Source organism: Lacerta agilis, chromosome 8 (assembly GCF_009819535.1).
Source record: "Lacerta agilis isolate rLacAgi1 chromosome 8, rLacAgi1.pri, whole genome shotgun sequence".
In the NCBI taxonomy this organism is placed as follows: Eukaryota; Metazoa; Chordata; class Lepidosauria; order Squamata; family Lacertidae; genus Lacerta; species Lacerta agilis.
Window position 1 is genome coordinate 48,320,099 of NC_046319.1, and position 21,609 is coordinate 48,341,707.

A 21,609-nucleotide genomic window follows, 5' to 3' on the forward strand; every position below is an offset into this window, starting at 1 on the left:
CTCTGCCTATAGACGGAGTGATCCAACTGAAAGCAGTGGAGTAAACATGTTTTGGATGATGCTATGTGCTTAAGATCACAATCTAGAAGAACCTACATAGGTGGAGGATCAATCTACTAGGCTAAAATGGCCTATTAGTCTTATATCAGCCAGTATCTGCAAAGTCCCTATTGTACAACCATTGGTTCTCTGTCAAGTGAGTTTTAAACATCTTGAGTGATAGAGCATCAAGATCACCCACTCCCCTTGAGGATCCTCTAATAGAACTCCCTGCCATAAATTTTGAATTTTAACTTGACACTCTGGCTTACGTTGGTTCCCCCCCCCCCGCCCCATCCCTCGGTTCTGTTATTCATGGTTGTCTCTCTCTTGCTATCCTAAATAATTTAAGTCAGCTCAGCAGCTTTAGTCTTCACCTATCTGATCCCAACTCATAACTGTGGCGTGATAAGCAACCCAGTTTGCTTAATGAGAGAAGAAGAAGAAGAAGAAGAAGAAGAAGAAGAAGAAGAAGAAGAAGAAGAAGAAGAAGAAGAAGAAGAAGAAGAACTGGGCACAGCCCTTCCTTGCCTGCCAAACACACCCTGAAATGGGGAAACCACCAGATCAGTCTTTGCCAACCTGGTGCTGTCCAGATATTTTGGGCTATAACTCTCATCAACTCTAGCCAAACCAGCCTTTCAGACTGTAAGCCTGAGAGTAGGGCAGTGGAGGCTGGTCCATTAGGACAAATGGAGCATTGCCTTACCAACCTCAATCTGCCCTCAGCCAGCTCTCACCCTCAACCCCCACCCTGTCTTCTTACAACTGGTCCAAGGTTCGGCACTGCCTGTCAGCTTCCTCCTTGGGCTGCATTCACACAACATTCCTGGGTCTGATGCGAGTTGTAGTTCAAAACATCTGGAGGGTCCAAGGTTGAAGAAAGCTAACTTAGTGAGCGATGTGTTATTTTCTGCAATGGAGCTCTGGGTCCCTTTTTATATATATATGAAGGATTGAAGTTGTCATAAATATTCCATTGAAGTTAGATGACTCATTGCTGTTTGAGAGTCTTGTTTGATTTTGACCTATTTCTGTTCCACAGTGAATTGCAGCAACTTAATATATCTGTGATACCTTATCATGAAGAGCTTACTGTGGCAGATTTGGGGTGTAGTCTGGAGCTAGAGGAGGAGGATCCTACAAATCAGCTAATCTGTTCCTCTGATTGCAAAAAGCCTCCACTGCACACACAAGCTTCCACCATACTGCTTGGGTTCTCATTGCTTTAGAAGAGGCTGTAAACATACCAGACAGCCATCTGATGTGATCTATCCCTTTAACCAGATAAGGCTGAATGTCCCCTTGCTTGGAGCATCTGAGTTATGAACAGCAACCCTTTATGCAGGTTAACAGGCTGAACTGATGATAACAGCCCCTAGTGAATGCCAGAGATCCCTCTAGACTGGCACCCCATTTCCCCACAGCAGACAGCCAAATACCCCAATGGAAAGCCCCAAAACAAACTTTATCTCCTGCTGTTGTTCCCTGAGTCCCCAACAAACAGTGTTAGAGGAGGGGTTGGTAACCTCAGGCCTGGAGAATGGATGTGGCCCTCCAAGCCTCACCGCCTGGCCCTTGGAACTCTTGTCACGCCAGTGTGGTGTAATGGCTAAGAGCGGTATACTCGTAATCTGGTGAACAGGGTTCGCTTCCCCGCTCCTCCACATGCAGCTGCTGGGTGACCTTGGGCTAGTCACACTTCTTTGAAGTCTCTCAGCCCCACTAACCTCACAGAGTGTTTGTTGTGGGGGAGGAAGGGAAAGGAGAATGTTAGCCACTTTGAGACTCCTTAGGGTAGTGATAAAGCGGGATATCAAATCCAAACTTCCTCTTCATCTTCCCCACAGCCACCGGCCTTGCTTCACACCCTCCGTGGGTGTTTCTGCCTGCCTAGAATATGTCCTTGAATCAGGGTCAGCGAGGGGGTGGCAGCGGCTGCAGGGGCTGGGCTGGTGAGAGTTCTGAGGACCTGGTATAGAGCCTTGGAGAGCTGCATCCGTGGCCCATTCCAGACAGCGCTGGCCAATGACATCACTTCCAGAAGCCACAAGCTGGAGCTGCAGTTGTGGCTGGACTCTGCTGAACACAGGTACAAATAATAATAATAATAATAATAATAATAATAATAATAATAATATTTGCACATCGCACATCTGACTAGGTTGCCCCAGCCACTGTTTGTTTGAGTGGCAAAGCCTTTTACTTCAGGGTCAGTTCCCATATCTATCAAATGGAAATAAAGGCGACTGATCTAATAGCACTATGAGGCCAGGCATACATTAAAAATGTTATTTATGGGGTGTGTTCAGGAGTTGGATCTTCTTTGAATAACGAGTATTCTTCTTGACACGTAAATATCAAGGGCGCCATGCCATTGCCAGGTAACTATCACCCCAAGGAAAATGAATGAATGTTTCACAAGAGGAATATGGGGAACTGACTTATACTGAGGGCTCATCCACACTTACATTTTGCCTCATGCTTTCTAGGTCCATGTTTTAAAGTGCCATGTCCGAGCATTTTCATTTTCATTTTGCCCTGGTCCTTTTATGGCAATTTGGGTTTTCCTGCAATTGCTGTTTGCTCTGATTCAATGGTAAAGAGCAGTTTTCACAGGGAAAGCAGCGTGGCAAAAAGGGTGGTTTGTGTGTGTGTGTGTGTGTGTGTGTGTGTGTGTGTGTGTGTCATACACAGCACTTTAAAGCATAGACCTGTGCCTAGAAACACAGCACAAAAGGAAGTCTGGATGAGGCCTGAGTAAGACCAATGGATTCTTTAGCTCAGTTTTGCCTACAATGAGGGACAGTGACTTTCCAAGGTCTTTCCCAGCCCTTATGCCAGCCAATCTGTCAATTTCAGTTTCTTGTCTTCAGTTATTCACATTACTGCATTGTTTTGTGAATGTTTAACAAAATATTCATCAGCATGTTAGTGTACAATTTTACCTAATAAACTCATTTTTCCAAGCAATTCAAAAATTCCCCTTTACGATGCATGTTTGTATTATTATTTTTGCTGGTACTTGCAATGTTATGCACACATTTCCCCAATATACACATTTTTGTACAGGCTGCTTTGCAAAAATTCAGTCATATGTGACTTTCAAGAGCTAGCTGAGTTTCCGTTTGCTATCATTTCGTAAGGTGTGAATTAGGTAGTTTCTCATTAAAATGTGAACTGAAATGACTTTCTCATCCTTCTCTCATGCGAACCCTGCTCATCTCAATAAGCTGAAGCCAGAAATATGGCAATTATCTGCCATGGGCAAACTATATGGGCAGATTAGGAGCGTCAACATTTTGGAAGCAGCATCCGATTTTTCTTGTGCACACATAAAATGAGCAATTTTGTTGAAGACCTAAACTAAGAAGGCAAGCCAAGGAATTACTTCAGCACAGTGCCCTCAGGTAACCTGTCACATTCAAGAATTGCATATTGTTGCTGCTACTCTGTTGTTGTTGCTGCTGCTGCTCTTCCACTCATCCCACTCTTTTTGTACAATTTCAAATGCTGCTACTTCCAGAGACTCATTTCGGGAGACTCTAATAAACCTCTTAATCAGTGCAAAGGAGGTGCAGCACTTCCTGGGAATCCTGAGGCACCCCATCCTCAGTTCTCCATACAAGGGCATGGTGTGCTCAGTCCCAGTGCAGGCTGAAGTACAGGTGTTTGCTGAGGTCCCCTTTTGCATCACTAAAGTCCCATATCCATCTGCTTCGATTACAGCTGGGATGCCTCTTGCTTCCTACCAAGGCTCCACCCTTCTTCTCTCTTAGGGCTCTGGACTCTGCAGGTGGTAGAGTCTGACCATTGGCAAGGGGCGACTTTCTCTTCTCCACTGCTTGAGAGCAGGAGTGAAGAACCTTTCTCAGGCTGAGGGCCACATTCCCTTCCCGGCAATGGTCTAGAGGCCACATGCCAAGGTAGGCAGAGCAACAAATGGAAATGCTACCTTTGTACGAAATGCTAGATTCTACACCCATGAAAACATTCCTCTCTGTTCTCCCTCCAGACAAGCAAGGGGCAGTATTAGCATTCAAGGACACTTGGGATGAAAGGAGGCTCAGTGAGGGGTGTGGCTGAGGGAAAGGGATGTGTGTGATTGGAGGAGAGTCCCAAAGGCCAGGTGGAGAGGCTGCAGAGCCACGTTTGGTTATGGTGGCTAGACTGTCGCTATCTCTGGCATGCTACTTTTACAATGTTGTTGTTGTTGTTGTTGTTGGTTTATTGCCACTGTGACCTCAAATAAGTTCACATAAGAATAAATAAATCTTATAATTACAGAGCTGCTGTGTCCTTCTTCCCAGTACCCCAGTTGAGCTCGGCACAAATTCTGATTTTTTTATTTATTTATTGCATTTATATCCCACCTTTTCATCCAAGGAGCTTAAGGTGGCACACATGGTTCTCTTCCTCTTCATTTAATGCCCACAACCACCCTGTGAGGTAGCTTAGGCTGAGAGGCAGTGATCGGCACAAGGTCACCCGGTGAGCTTCATGGCCGAGTGGGGATTTGAACCCTGGTCTCCCAGGTCCTACTCAAACATTCTGGCCACTGAACCACACTGTTCTTCTGTTATGTACTGAGCTGAATCCTAGAACAATAGGATCCAGAATGCAGCAGCCTGATTGGTCCTAGAACAATAGGATCCAGAATGCAGCAGTCTGATTGGTCAGCAGGAGCCACCCAATCCAGCTCCAGGTGGAAGTGAATCAGCGACCTGATTGGGCTGCAAGAGCAGCCAATCAGGCTCCTGGAGGGAGTGAATCCCCACCCTGATTGGCCTACAGGAGTAGCCCTGAATTAGCCAATCACGTGGGGCCCATTGTGTAAATAATGTATATATAATAGACGTTTTGGGGAAAGATCCATTCATTGCTACTATGAGCTGCATAAAGAGCATGAAATTCACACTTGACTCCGAGTATATTTGATCTTCCCTGACCACCAGCTGAGACTGCCAGCTTGTGGTTTCAGGATGGACCTGGCATATACTGTGAATCTCCTCTATCCGTCATCTTGTGGTGCTGCCTGGGACCATTGCAGTTTTAATGATGGGTTAACATTCTCTCTTTGGTGGGTAACCTGAGTAGCTGTGTCAACTGGGCTAGTCCTGGCTTATAAACCTGAGACTAGGAGCAATGCTGTCCCATTGAAAGTCATGCTGATAACTGCTACCATTTCCAACTGCAACTCCCCTCAGTGTTTTGGGATTCTGGCCTCTTTCCTTAGCTGTAACCACTGAAGCTAGCAGCTGAGCTGGGAATATCTTCAGAAAGTGTAGCAAAGAAGGAAAAAAAATGAAGCAATCCGCAAACTCAGAGATAGCCAATGTGGTACCTTACAAAAGTTGCTAGACTACAAATCTCATCATCTCCAAGCATTGACCATGCTTTGTAGTCCGGAATATCTAGAGGGCACCAGGTCAGGGAAAGCTTTATGAGGGATAGCCAACATGACATCATCCAGATGTTGCTAGATGACAATTCCCACCATCTCTGAGCATGGACACCACCTGAAGGGCACCATCTCTGAACTAACTCAGTTGCTCCTGTCTCATGGAACCTCAGTATCCCATACACGTTGCATTCCACCATGCCACAGAGATCTTTTGTTTCTGTCCCCGCAACACCCATGTGAGATGTTTGTATATATCTGTAGTGGGTGGGGACCAGGACCAGGCAAAAGAGAATTCTAAGTGCAGATGGTGGCTCCCAAAGCAGTCATGCCACACATTCCATTTTGCTTGGAAGACAGCAGGCAGCTCCCCAAGAGGATTCACAATAAGCACTTTGGAGAGGAACCAAGGGAGAATGAACAATGACTTTTGTCAATACCCATCAGGGTCAGTCTTGGAATATTACTGCCTGCGGTGGAAGACAATAGGAAAAAACAGGCCAGGGAGATGGGGGCAGGGAATTCCTTGGAGATCCAAGTGGTAGCAAAGCTTGACAACTTGTCATTCCCACATGTCCCATGTCATTCTCACTCTCAGTAACCCTTCTAAAAGCTTTTTTTTTTTAAAGAACACCATTGGAGAAGAGCTATAACTCAGTGGTATAGCACATGGCTTGGATGCAAAAGTTCCCAGGTTCCATCCCCTGTGTCTCCAGGGAGGGCTCCTGCCTGAAACCCCAGAGGAGCCACTGCCAGTCAATGATTTTGGCAAGCTGGAAATGTCATACTTGTGGCTCAACAGTACTATATGTTACAATGTGGCCATACAGTGTATTATTGGGAGCCATTCTATCCCCCACAGAGCTGTATTTTCCTATTGGGCTTACTGGCGCATTGCGCCAGGGCGCTGGCCTCTCAGGGATGCCCCAGCAAGTGGTGGAGCTGCGCGGCTTTGCCAACGGCCTCCCCTTTCCCTGCACACCCACCAGCTGTGCCCCGTCAACCATATGGCTGGCAGGTGTGCAGCTTGCCTCCCAAGCCTCCACGGGAGGAGAGTGATCCCCACAGAGGCTTGGGAAAAGGTTGACAACTCTGGGAAACGGGGGGCGGGGGTGGGGAGGCGCCGGAGGGATAGGGTAGGATAATCTTTATTGTCATTGTCCAATGCAGAACAACGAAATTGCACATCTACATCAAACTTACAACAACCATCAACCTGCTATCCCCACCCATCCCACCTCTGCATAATAACCCCCTAAAAACTCTGATACGTCCCCTAATTTACCCCTAAAACTCTGATGCCCCATATCTGAGTACAGATGCTCCCTCACAGACTGCCTTTCGTTGCATTCAGAACATAAATCGCTCTTGGATAGAAGCTATTTCTCAGGCAGCTGGTCCTGGTCTTTATGACCCTATACCTCCTTCCAGATGGCAGAAGCTGAAAAAGATCATTTCTGGATCTTTGCACAGGATATGCTTAAGATGGCCCCGATCCTCCAGACAGTGAGCAGGTCAGGCAACATTGCCATAGCTCAGTGAAAAGAGTACTTGCTCTGCATACAAAAAGCCCCAAGTTCAACCACTAGCATCTCCAGATGGAATAGGGAAACCTTGGAGAGCCATTGCCAGTCAATGTGGGCAATACTGATATAGTTGGACCCATGGTAGTCATACCTAGCAGATAGGTTGGCCCCCATCTCTGTCAGTGATGCTGCACACGCTCTGCATGCAGAAGCTCTCAGGTTCCATCCTGAACATCTACAGGGAGGATAAAGAAATATTCCTTCCTGAAACCCTGGCGAGCCACTGCTGGTCAACATAGGCAGTAGCCAGCTAGAGGAGTGAGTGTTCTGACTTCCTGTGTTGGACAGGACAGTGTTGGACAGGCGTTCCTATACTTCCCACTTAAGGTCATTGTGTATGTTGGAATTTCTCGTGCTCACAAATCAAATATTTTGGTGCCTGGGTAGGACCAGGAGGCAGAGCTCTGTGGGCCAGGGGCTGGAGCCCTGAGTGGCAGGATAGAGCTATGGGAATGTGTTGAACAGGTTCAGGTGAGTCTAGGGCCAGAACCCAGGCCAGTGTAAGAACAAAAGAAAAGCCTGGCTGGATCAGGCCATTGGCCCATGTCATCCAACATCCTGTTCTCCAGTGGGCAAGCAGAGATGCCTGTGGGAAACCCGCAAGCGGGATTCAAGGCACTTTCCCCTCCTGTGGTTTCCGGCAACTGGCATTGTGAAGCACCACTCCCTCTGACTGTGTAGGCAGAACACAGCTGTCATGGCCAGTAGCCATTGATAGCCATCTCCATGAATCCATTGGATACTTTTTAAAAGCCATCCAGGTTTGGGGCCATCATTGCTTCCTCTGGAAGCAAGTTCCATACTTTCACTCTGTGCTGCATGAAGAAGCTAATTCTGCTTATCAGTCGCTTTCTCTTTGAAATATGGGAGAGACCTGACTGTATCTCCCTTCACCTCTGCAGTTCTGGATAAATGGTAGATGCAGTCAAGTGTTCCATACGGCCTTCCCTGGCTTCCCCCCATGCATCAGTTCTACATTACACCCATACATTTGTGCTGGCTCCTGTCCAATCCATGCTCAGCAGGGGCTTATGTCCAGATTCTGAAGAGCATATCTGATCTGGGAAGGCGGCCTAAGAGGACTTGGCAGGGCCTGCAATACCCTGCCGTTTTCTTTTGCTGTGCTGTTGCCAGTGCACCGGCTGATTCATGTGACAGGACATGACCCTACTTCATCTTCCCAATATCTGATGGCAGTCACCAAGCCAAACATCTGAGGAAGCTTGCCACACGCCACTAGGGAGCTCCATCCAGTGAATGTGTCTTGCCCACTAACAATGCTGGATGGTGTCTGGGATTCATGGCCCTAAGCCAGAAAGCTTTCCTTGAGCTTGATGCCTTCCAGCTGTTTGGGACTACAACTCCCATCAGCCCCAGCCAGCACAGGTGAGAACTGTAGTCCAAATCAGCAGGGGGGGGGATGGGACTCAGCTGTGACAGACGGCCCTCTTGCACTTGAGAAGAGCACTCTGCCATCATCTGTTCAAAAAAGGAAAAAGGAAAAAAACTCCGAAAGGGTTCCCCTCCCACCACCAGTCATCTGCAAAATGCTTTCATCAGCCTTTTAAACATTTGGGTCTCTTTATCCCTTTAAGCTAGTTACATGTGCAAACTCTCCTTTCACCGCTCAGCCGCAGTAATGCCTTTTGGAATGGCTGCATGCTCCAGATGTTCAAGGCATTTAGCAAATGGACTCTGAATTTATTTATTTATTTTAAAGGCACGGTGAGGCATCTGATTTGGCTTTCAATTAATACTGGGTGCCCAGGATTTGCTGAGATGGAAGGACCCGATCCATTTCCCCTCCCTCCCTTATCCTGCTTTGTCACGCACACGCCAATAGCGCATTTTGCAAATCAATAGATCAATTCTTGCATCAGGGTGGACTGTGGGGGTGGGGAGGGGAGGGGAAACGGGAAAAGATGCTTTGCTGCCTTCTCAGTATCAGCCCTCTTACCACCTAATCGGATTTTGAGAGAGAAGATGAACACAGCCTGTTTTTGCATCGGCTTCTAAGCCCGCTGCTACTTTCCTCTCTCCCTTTATAGGCCTGCTCATGATGCTCCGAAGAGGTGCAGGCCAACTCAAAGGAAGATTCCTCTAGCAAGACCATCAGGTGCAGGTGCTTTGTAAGACAATACGGCACTGGGACAACATTGAGCACCCTTGAGGATTCCTATTTTCCCCATCTGGACTTGAGCCTGAAAGACAAGGGAAAGTATGTGGAGGGTGGAGGATGAATGAATCTGTCAATTTAGGTCGTCCCCCCTTTCAGTCTTAGCTTCCATTCACCATATCTGCACAACAATTTGGGGGTGAGGGGACGTACTTCTTAGACATTTGCCAGGGAAGGAGCAGACTGAAGCCCAGCTCCACCAGTTAACTGAGGAGGAAGGGGTGTGTGTGTGTGTGTGTGTGTGTGTGTGTGTAGAAGATGTGGTCTGAGGTTAGCCTCTGCAACCTAGTAGGGTGAAAGAGCAACCGCAGGCTTGTAACTGCGATGGAGGAATGAGAAGGGAAAGTAATGGCTGTGGGCACAGGCTGGCATTGAAGCTGCACGGACTACAAGGACAAATGCAGCCATGCTGGGTAATTCATGGGAGGCGGCAGGGGAGCACATCAGGGTCGATGCACCTGCCGCACGTCCCCACAGCCACTTCTGCTCGCTCTTAATTGGGAGAAGAAGGTGCCTTGATAGTACCGCAGTGTAAACAACACTAAAGAGGCCAGCGGGGGTGACATAACCTGCACCAAAGCCTTCGACTTTTAATTCCCTTTGTCTTCATCATGCCAGTGATCTCCAGGACCCCTGCCACCATAAACAGAGAGGAAGATAGATAGACGCTTTCTGCCAAGTCAGATTCATTGTTTGTCTTGATGGGCAGTTGTTTTCCAGGGTTGCAGACTAGAGGCAATTCCAGCCCCTACCTGGAGATGCCAAAGGTAGCGCATAGGACTATCACTGAACTACAGTCCTTTCCCACAACAGATAAATTCTGTCTCCAAAAACAGAGGGCAGAATTTTGCATAAAGCGCACAGATAGAGGTAAACTTAGAAATAATCGCTATAATTTAAACACAGAACTACAGCTCGTCACACTTTAGTGCTTTGCGATCAGGAGAGCAGCGTCAGGGTGGTTTAGAAGAAAGAGAAAGAGAGCTGCTCTATGTACAGTAGAAAACACAATGGGGTGGGGTATAGTGCCCTTTTTCCAGACTTAAATTCATGGATTATTCATTTCATTCAGTGCCTCCCAAATTCTAATGTTATGAGGACAGGCAAATTTATAGCTCTCTGCTGATTTCCTGATTTTCCCACACTAGCTTTCATGATCATATATATGCCGTCAACTTAAACAACAGCGGCTCTCCATCATTGCAGTTGTCACCGTTGTCCTACCCACCACACACACACACACACACACACACACACAATGTCATTTCAGTGTATCAGTGCTTCAGAAGACCTTCTTTTTTTAGCATATTCTGCAGGTGAGATAAAATTCTGAGCCTAAAGAATTCCGCTGCTGACTGCAGGAGACTTTTGCTGCAGATCAAGAATCAACTCCCTGCAAAAAGAGAAGCCACAGTTTGCAAAACTTTGCAAAGTACAATGAGGGACTTACCCTATGCATGTGTTACTCACATGTAGGACGTACCTGAGTGGAGATGAGAACAGGGCCACACGTTTAGCCCCACGTCTCACCATTATGTCTTCCTTAAAAACAATATAATAATATTGTGTGCAGGTGTCTGCATTGCTAAAGGAAGATGATAGCTAGGAGTGGGTGTAAAGTGGCTACTCTGCCCCAGTCTGTACTTGGGCAAGCAATATGTGCATAGGCCTCAGTGTGGTGAAGTGGTTAAAGTGTCAGACTAGGACAGGTGGAAGCATAGGTAGAACAGCTGAGTCCAGCATGCTCCCTTCTACTGCTCCCTTCTATGTGTGAATCTCCCACCCCAACCCCACTAGTTTGCATCAGTTGGGCTGGTTGCCATGATCACTTCTAGGTAAGCTTAGAAGAACAAGAAGGGCACACTACATGCTACATTCTGCACACTTCTTATTTTTTAAAAAAGTATGTTTAACCTATTTCCTGCAGTCTTTGCCAAACTTGGTGCCCTCCAGATATTTGGATCCCATCAACCCCAACCCCTTCCAGAAACACTCGTGGAATTGGATAATTGGGATTAGGGACACGGGACTGTCAAATTTGGCTCCTCCCAGTTGTTCATCTTTCAAATCTTAACTTCTTAACCACCAGCATTTTAGTGTGCATTTCTTCTAATACATATTTGTATGCAATTTTGCCCAATACGTTTATTTTTGGCAAGCAATTTTCCTTAACAAAACCCACTCTTGATTCCTTGCACACTGTTTTCACCAATATATGCATTCATATGCACAGCTTTCCCCTAAAATGTATGCATTGGAGAATCACAAAATTTGGAAAAGTCCAAATGTCTCAGAATAGCTGCGCTTCAGTTTCCATATAATTCCAGGGAGAGCAAATTTCCATTACAATACGAAGTGAACCAAATTTCCCTCCTCCCCCTCCACACCACCAGCCCTAACTGAAAGACAGCTGGATTTGCCAGCTGAGGAAGGTCAGCATCAACTCTGTAGTTGGGTACAGTGGGGTTTTCTTTTCAGAATCCCCCCAGGATAATTTTTTTAATGGTATTGCCATTTTTAAAAATCATCATCATCATCATCACCACCACCACCCAGGCGATGAGGCCCAGATGAGTTTTCCTCTTCTAACTTCCTGCGCTGCTTGAACCCCTCCCCACCGCTCTGCTTAGTGCTGCCTAGATTTTAAATATTTAATTCAGCAAAGCCAGCCAACCAGCTCACTGCTACATGGAAAACCAGAAAAGCCACATGTGGAATGGAGTCTAGATGGCTCAGTTAACTTCCCATTAAGGCCTATAAAGGCCAGACTACCCGTTTTGTTATTCAGGTCTTTTAATTTAACTTGTTTTTTTTAAAGCATGCTTAAAGTAGTCGCTGTTATTTTAAAGGAAAAGCAACCAGGAACCCCTGCTCTAGAACATGCCCCCAAACTGATTTGGACCATCACACCAAGTTTCCTGCCAGAAACCTCCTCTCTCCCAGCCGCCTGTTAAAAAAAGGCGAGGCTTTTCCCTTCGAGATAACGATCAGTCGATCAGTTGTGCTGTGCTGTGCTCTCCACAGTCAGAGGCAGTGGCCAGAAACTACAGGAGGGGAGAGGGCTGTTGTGCTTCAGTCCTGCTTGTGGGCTTCCCACAGGCATCTGGTTGGCCACTGTGAGAACAGGATGCTGCACTGGGTGGCCTGATCCAGCAGGCTATACTTATGATTTCAGAAAGAGAGAAGGGAAGCACCAAGCAGCACAGGCTGAAAGGTCAGGGGAGAAAGAGGCACAGATGGTTCCCAGTGCACCACTTGGTCTCTCAGGAGTCCTGGCTTCAGCAGCCACCACGAGAAATGCGCCTTCTCCTCCATAAATCTGCATGTCTTGGGTCTGCCTGGGATCTATTTTGGGGTGGGAAAGAGAACGGATATGTTGTGGTTGCCTAGCAACTGTGGGGTGTGTGTGTGTGTGTGTGTGTGTGTGTGTGTGTGTGTGTGTGTGTGCTTTTCTTCATCCATTTTTTCTCCCTCCCTCTTTCCCTAGAAAGGTGAACATCAGTCTTGTTGGCAGTGGCAAAAGGCACTCGTGCAGTGGAGAAGCCATGCATGTGAACCCTGGCAAGGCATAGGGCAGCCTGGGTTAGGGTTGTACTGTGGCGAACATCTGATGTCCCCAGATGCCTCCTATGATCCACACCAGAAGGTTCCTTGTCCTCCTCCTCTTCATCTCACCTCCCTTTCCACCACTGCACAGCTGCCAGCAACCACCCTAGCAGAGCCATTTCTGTGTGGCAACCCCAGAGCTCCTCTGCCCTGGATTCCATGTGAGAAATGAATGATAGAAGCCATCGCTTCCTTTCCCTTGCCTTCTGTGATCTTACTATACACACACAGACAGACCCACGGACTCACGGATTTGCAGGCAGCCTGCTTTTGATTCAAATACTTGCTGGCATTTCCACTATGCTAGCCCTTATGTACGGCTGCCTTTGCCATTCCTCCATGGGAAGCTAAAAATAGAGGGAGGGAGGGGGATGTTTCACAATACGTGAGCAGGCAGATACAGGGAGGAATTGCTTCCAAGGCAGCACAGGCTTGGATAGAGGCAGTTAAGGGTTCCCATTTTCACACTGAGCTCCCATCACCAGCTCTGCAAACTGCGCTATCAGCCTGCCTCATTGCACTCCCAGCTCCTTGTTTGCTCTCATGCTTTTGGCTCTAAGCAGACTGTACATTGCAGCGGCGGTGACAGAAGGAGATGCCAGGCAACTAGGCAAGCGCATGTACGCACACAGCCGAGCAGATTTGTAATTTGCAATGCATGGGGATGGGGGGTGGGGAGCTTTCCTTGAAGTACGCAGGCCATATCATGTGCATTTGCTTTTGAGCTGCAAAACTGGATAAGGAAGCACATTGTTCCCTTCCCCATTCATTAATACCAGAGTCCATAAGGCAAATGAATGATCAGACTCACAGTGGTCTGGGCTTTGGGATGAGCCCCTCAGATACTGAATGGCCAAACAGGCTTCAAGGCCCATTTATTTGTTATATTTGTCCCCTCCTGCAGCCAATCAGAAGCCACGGAAACCCCGCCGGACGTTAGGGTTCGCAAACTGGAACAATCACTTCCGGGTTTGCAGCGTTCAGGAGCCAAAACGTCTGAGTTCCAGTGCGTTCGGGATCCAAGGTACAACTGTAAAGCAACACCCTCCAACATACCTTTTATGAAATTTGGACACGTGCCTTTCAGTGCTATGCTCTTGTGGGAGGCAGCTGACTGGCATGAGGGCATGGCACCACTGCAAGCACCAGCACCAGCTTATCCTCCTCCCTGAGCACAGCAGCAAGAGCGCTGGAGGGGGAAACAGGACATTCAAATCAGAAGTCAGGATGGATTCTGTAATTCTGGGGTGTCCCAGAAAATCAGGACACTTGAAGGATATGATAAAGCACAGCTGGGTAGCATCAGGTATTTTTGTTCCAGGGTGTGCAATAACTCTACTTGATCCCAACTTTTCCCAGCAAGTGGGGCAAAGAGAGGTATCCAATCTGTTTGTCCTCCCCACGGGGCCTAGAGGGGGACTAGTTTTTAGAATCTAGAGCCCTACAAGGGATGGGAGAGAGATTTGTTCAGCCCACATTTTTATGCAAACTTCCCAAACCTATATGCAAGCTGAAGCATAGTTGTGGTTCAAAATTCACACTTCTCCGCTTTTTGCAATGCTGTTCTTCAACAAGACGCAAGTGCGGTTTGCAAGGAAATGCATTGCTTTGTATGGAAAGCAGCAATGAAGACAGAAAACCATCATAAGAAAGGCGGAAATCGTTGTATAGCCAAATACATTAGTGGCTTTCCTTTAATATAATTTGGGCAACTGCACCTTAATTGCATTCGGACGGGGCTTCCAACTGCAAGCCTCTACCATAATTAAATTGTGACCCCCCCCCCAATTATTATTATTATTTAAACAAAAAGGTCCAAGCTTTCTCCATCTTCCTAAAGAATTCTCACCACTTGGTTTCCATAGCAACTGAGGAGTTTACACCTGTTGACTAAACTCTGGACTACTTACCAGGCAAGGGAAGCTGTGCATCCACTATTTGGGTCTACGTGTGCAAACGTCTGCATGCCTGCTTAGTTTTCAGATTGATTTTTACCATTACCAACTGGACAGTTTGCAACTGCTGCTACAGTGCAACTTACTCAACGTCCTCTACTATTGATGCACAGCTATCTGCCTTTTATGGGTCTATGGGCTAGTTCTCACATGACTTGACCTGAGGACTGGTAGCGAAATCTGGGCATTGTCTCTATTAAAAAGTATTACCCTGGCCTAACCTACCCCATACATCCAACATTCTGTAGAAGAAAATCAGGATGCGCGTCTTTCAGTGCCGTGCATGAGACAGCATGGCACCACTGCAAGCGCCAGCTGCCGGCTCATCCTGCTCCCTGAGCTCGGTGGCAGTGGCACTCAAGGTGGGAAACAGGACATTCCAGGATCTAATAAGAAGCTAGGATGGTTTCTGTAATTCTGGGGTGTCCCGAGGAGATCTAGACGGTTGCGGGGTCTTCTTCTTTGGCGATCACTCGTTGCAGGGTATGCTACCTCTAACATGTTGTATGCTCTCCCTGAGGAAATGTGCCTTGTGCCATCATTGCCCATTTTATTGGCACCAGGCTAAGGCAATGTCTCTTTAACTAGGCCTTTGTTATTTGAGCTACCGTCTTTTGTGGTGCTCATCTTGGGCAGGGGGCAGGATTTGTCTTTGTGGTTTTGGAGAAGTGTTTTGGGAATTTTGGAGGGTGGTTGGAGGATGGATGGTGGCTAACAGATTGAGGTTGAATCCCGACAAGACAGAAGTACTGTTTTGAGCGACAGGAGGTGGGCAGGTGTGGAGGACTGCTTGGTCCTAAATGGGATAACTGCCCCTGAAGGACCAGGTGTGCAGCCTGGGAGTCATTTTGGACTCACAGCTGTCCATGGAGGCGCAGGTCAATTCTGTGTCCAGGGCGGCTGTCTACCAGCTCCATCTGGTACGCAGGCTGAGACCGTATATTTAATGCTGTACTGTTTTTAATACTTGATTGGGAGCCGCCCAGAGTGGCTGGGGAAACTCAGCCAGATGGGTGGGATATAAATATATTATTAGTATTAGTATTATTATTAGTAGTATTAAGTACCTGGTATTCTGCATTGTTTTAAAATTTTCTGACCTTTCTCATTTTGTGTTTTATCTTGTTAAGTTTCTGCAACACCTTTTAATAGGCATAAAGCAACTTACATAAGTAAATGTTGACAAATAAGTGTTTTTTTGAAACAGTTATCGTTAATAGGATGCGTTTTTATATGTTATTTTCAAAGCCAAATGCATTTTAATGTACACTTTTTGAAAAACACTTGGGGGTGGTGGTGAACTGCAGCACAATGTTTCAAGAAGTGCAGATTTTGAAGGATAGCTGTGTTTTCTGTTCAAATATTGTTTTGGGAAATGTGAATTAAACAAGTTCACATTAAGGCCCCCTCTTGTGCTATACATTTAAAAGAGCATCATATCACTTTACACAGTGATAGCTTCCCCCCCAAAGAATCCTGGGAAATGTAGTTTGTTAAGAGTGCTGAGATTTTCTGAGGGGGCCACTATTCCCCTCACAGAGATACAGTTCTTGGAGTGGTTTAACAATCAATCCCTCTTCTGGGGGTGGGGGGGAATGAAGACTGAGCAGCATGCTCATTGGTCCTAGAATAATGACTGACTGTTGGTGAAAATGGGGTGGGGGGAGGAATGGAGTGGTCGGCACTTTGTACACTGCAATGTTTTGCTGCAGGACCATGTGTATAAATTGTATCTCTGCCGCTCTTTGCAAATCACCCAAAGCAGAATGATGCAACAAAATATAAAATACATTGCAACAAAATTAGATTTAAAATAGAGACTGATTCAGAAAAAATTTGACGTTTTGCGTATACTGGGCTCCACAACGTCTAACGCAGATAGATGCTGGCAGTGTGATGCTGGAAATGCCTCACTGAGGCCTCTGATGCTCTTATGGTCACTAAGAGACTTATACTTTGAGCCTGGAAGGATAAATGCTCACCATCTATTATCCAATAGCCTGAAGACCTTAATGCCCTCGCTCCATTCGAATGTACTTTCTGCCTTGCCAGGGGGCTCTTTTTGGATTCATGTAGACAACAAAGGAAACACCAAGTTGATTAACCATGTTTATTTGCTAGGTAAGGATACACAGCAGAAAACACAAAAAAGTGGTGATCTCGCAACCGTTTGAGTTGCTGGGAAAGCTAATTCAGAGAAGCATATAGTCAGCCTATAGCTCACATTGGGTCTTCTTTAAGCAGGGACACTACTGGACCTTATACAAAATTTTTGAATGTCTAACTTTATTTTATTTTTAAAAATCCTTATTAAACTTTTTTTGAAGATACAAATGAAAAATGAAACAAAACAGATGCAAATAGTAAGTTATTAACAAGACAGCTCAATGGCTATACACACTGATAATCTTAATGATTTATTTCTCCTTCATATTTTCTTTACATGGTTTGGAGACATAGTCTAGAGCAGGGTTTCCCAAACTTAGGTTTCCAGCTGTTCTTGGACTACAACTCCTATCATCCCTAGCTAGCAGGACCAGTGGTCAGAGATGATGGGAATTATACTCCAATTCCCAAGTTAGAGAAACCCTGGTCTAGATTATATAAAGCAGTGTTTTTCAACCACTGTTCCGCGGCACACTAGTGTGCCACGAGATGTTGCCTGGTGTGCCGTGGGAAAAATTGAAAAATTACTTTATATATAGTCAATATAGGCACAGAGTTAAATTTTTTAACATTTTTAAACATTTTCTAATGGTGGTGTGCCTCGTGATTTTTTTCATTAAACAAGTGTGCCTTTGCCCAAAAAAGGTTGAAAAACACTGATATAAAGAGGGGGGTGGCAGGCATTATGTTTTACAATGGTATAATCAACACTTTCCATATTTTTTTTCAAATGAGTTATTTATTTTTGGTCCCCTGGTTACCCTTAGTTTTTGTGCTAATTTCTCTAAAAGAGCATATTGCTAAATGTTTTGGTATCACTGGTTGTTATTTATGTTCTGAAGCATCTTCTAATTCCGAGCCACAACTGATTGTGCAGCTAAGAGTAAATGACTGAGCTCATTATGATTAAGATCTAAATTTCCATCCAGAAACATATGTAACTCTATCAGCGATGACGTCACCCAAACTTTCCCAACCTCCTGGCTGCTTACTGCACAGCCAATGTGTGACTACAAAGGGTTGGCTAGTGGCCAAGGGAGACGGCTCACCTTTCCCCTTCTACTTCACACAACAGAGGTGTTTGGCAGCTGTCCAGTGCCTTATCTTGATGGCCTATAAGAGAAACCCACTTCCCTTATCACTGTGCTTTCTCAGGCTGTGATCTTGCCAGAAGATCACAGCGCCCCCCTGCTGCTGCTGCTGCTGCTGTATGACAAAACAAATTCACTCCTGAAAGGATGTAGCCCAGGAGTAAACAGGTTCAGACTTGCATGGAGACCCAACATAAAGCAAAAGAGAGCCAACATGTTGAATGCCACTCCTTCCTCATAAGCATATTCCATTGCACTTACTCTTAACACCAACATTGTTCGGATATTTCTTCGTACATTTGGGTAGCATATATCAACCCGTAAACTAAGACAGCTGTATTGATGATTATTGTATTTGAAATGTGTGTCAATGGTTTTGTGGTGGGGTTGTTCCTCTTCCTCTCCCCCCGCTTTCTTTTTTGTTTGCTTTTTTTCTTTAATAAATGTGCAATACAAATACATCAAAAATACATAACAACAACCAGTCTCCTAAAGCAGGGGTCAGCAACCTTTTTCAGCCGTGGGCTGGTCCACCATCCCTCAGACCATGTGGTGGGCCGGACTATATTTTTTTTTGGGGGGGGATGAACGAATTCCTATGCCCCAAAAATAACCCAGAGATGCATTTTATATAAAAGCACACATTCTACTCATGTAAAAACACCAGGCAGGCCCCACAAATAACCCAGAGATGTATTTTAAATAAAAGCACACATTCTACTCATGTAAAAACACACCGATTCCCGGACCATCCGTGGGCTGGATTGAGAAGATGATTGGCTGCATCCAGCCCACAGGCCTTAGGTTGCCTACCCCTGTCCTAAAGCATCCAGTTCTAAAAGAACTCTGATGTTTCAGTTCTTCAAGTAACCAGTTATTTATTTTGTTGTTTATTTGCCTTTCTTCCATGATGGGGTTTGTGTTGGTTCTGGGGGGGGGGAGGTATAAAAAGAAGAACCCCAAAAGAGATAGAAAGTCACAAAACATGCAGCAGAGCAAATCGTGGAAATATACCGGTAGTCTGTTAGACATTTAAGAAATGCCCCCTTTAAAATGAGTTCCAAATTTTCCTTTAAAGGTTTCTCTCTACTTCCAGCATAGAAAAAGACTACACGTTTAGTAAGTTTAAAATGGTTTACTTACAAACTCTTCAAAAGGTCTGATTCATATGCTTCAGAAAATCTCATAGGCAGGAAATCTTGGCTTAGTTACAGTGGTGAAAGTTCCTCAATTATTGGTATAGGAACTCAAGAGTGGACTGTGAGAGGCATGTGGCTAACCTGGAGCAACCAGATTAGCCCCTTTACTCACTGAGCTTCTCAGTGTTGGTCAAGGGAGCCATGGACTCAAAAAAGTTGAAAACCTCTGGCTTACTCTATGGTCTTAACCTCTTCATGCATTAATTAAACTTTAGCATGCTGGTTATATGAAGCAGTTTATCCCACAATTCGTGTGTGTGTGTGTGTGTGTGTGTGTGTGTGTGTAATAGTAAAATTATGTGGGCAACCTTTGGTGGACCATTTTCTCTTAGTAACCTGGTGAGGTAGGTCAGGCTAACGGGATAAAAAAGTAGTGGGGTGGTAGTGGAATATATGCTCCCTGGATAAATGGAGGATTTGAAACCCAATTGATCAGAAATGCAGGGCTCTGTTTGCTGAAATTATTGAGTTTTGTAAATGAGTTTTGACCCACAGTATTATTTTTGGGGGTGGGGGTGGAACTAAGGGGACTAAGGGCTTCCACTGAATACAGGTATTTGCTAATGTGATTACTGGCCCTGAACTGCCATCTCCAGCTAGAGTGTTGATCTGACCTTGGCCTCCCTGTATTAAAAGCACTGCCCATGCAAACATTTCACCAATTATATCCAGGCAGGACTTTGAAGTTGCCTTTCACGAGAGCCACTTGATTTGAACTAAGCCTTTATTGCCAACTTTTATCTTGCACAATTCCTTCCATGTATGGAAACTTCACTCAACATTCCTCCCCATTCCATTTTATCTTTATTATTAATTTATGTATTGTTTTATTTTGTTTAATACATTTATATCCCCCACCTTTCCTCCAGGGAGCTCAAGGTGGCATACATGGTTCCCCTTCTCATTTAATCCACACAACAACCCTGTGAGATATAGGTTAGGCTGAGAGGCAGTGACAGGCCCATGGTCACCCAGTGAGCTTCATGGCCAAGTGGGGATTTGAACCCTGGTTCCCAATGCCCTAGTCTGACACTCTGCCACACTGGCTCTCTTACATTCATCACAGTTTGCCGAGAAAGAGGTAGTAGGCAGGAGTGAATTATACTGACTCGGGCTTATACACCAGCTTCAACAATGCTGGGAGCACCATCACTCATGTCCCAGTTTTCTCCATACTGAGTTACTGCAATGCACTTACATGGGGCTGCCTCTGAAGACATCTCTGAACCATCAGTTGGCGCAAGACACAGTTGTTGTGATTCCATAATGGGAACCAGGAGGGCTAAGAATGTACCGTAATATCATTTCTTGGCCAATTGCATTTCTTGTCTTACTTCAAAATGCTGGTGTTAACCTTGAGGCCCTAAATGGTTTGGTTACTTAACAGACCAACTAAGAACTGTGCCTGAAGTCTTGCTTGTGTGCCCCCTGGTGAAATTGGTTAGTTTGATGAGCATAACATAAGTTCTTTTCAGTAGCATTTCTGCAGTTTTGGAACACTTGTCTAGATAAAATTCACTTGATCCCTTCAGTTCTGGGATTCAAAAAAGCCTCAAATACACACACTCTCTCTCTCTTACTATTGCTTTTCTTTAAAAGCATTTAGGGAAGCTAATTCATCTCCTCCACCACACATCTGTTCACCTTTATCCACTCAGTGCTAATACAGTGGTACCTCAGGTTACATACGCTTCAGGTTACATACTCTGCTAACCCAGAAATAACGCTTCAGGTTAAGAACTTTGCTTCAGGATAAGAACAGAAATCGTGCTTTAGTGGCACAGCAGCAGCGGGAGGCCCCATTAGCTAAAGTGGTGCTTCAGGTTAAGAACAGTTTCAGGTTAAGAATGGACCTCCGGAACAAATTAAGTACGTAACTAGAGGTACCACTGTATATTGTTTCCATTTTTCTCCGTATATTCCTGAGAACTCGGCTCTCAAACCCTCCAGGGCTCAACCTCATCGCTCTCATCCTCAATTGTCAGGTACTAGAGTCAGCTGAAGGTCAGCAATTAAAAAAAAACCACCGGTGTCAGTGAAATAAACTCTTTATTCAAAGAAATCAAAATGGCACAGGTCTAGCAATCCCAATAGGACTTGCCCCAATGAGGCAGTTGGAAGGACTGAAGATTTCCACCTCCCCACAGCTGCCTAAGTCCCCTCCTCTCCAGGGTATTTTCCAAGTAATCAGAGACTGCATTTGCAACCAATCTTCCCTCTATTCTCTTTATCTCTCCTTGTGCTCTGGGAGACTGGGAAGTAGGGGAGCTGGTCACAGCAGGAGAGGCAGACTCTCTGGACTCTTCAGCAATCAGCCTCCTCTCCAGTCTCTGAATCAGGACTGCTCTCTGTCTCAGCCTCTTCCTGCTCACTAAAGCCTGTTGCCTCTT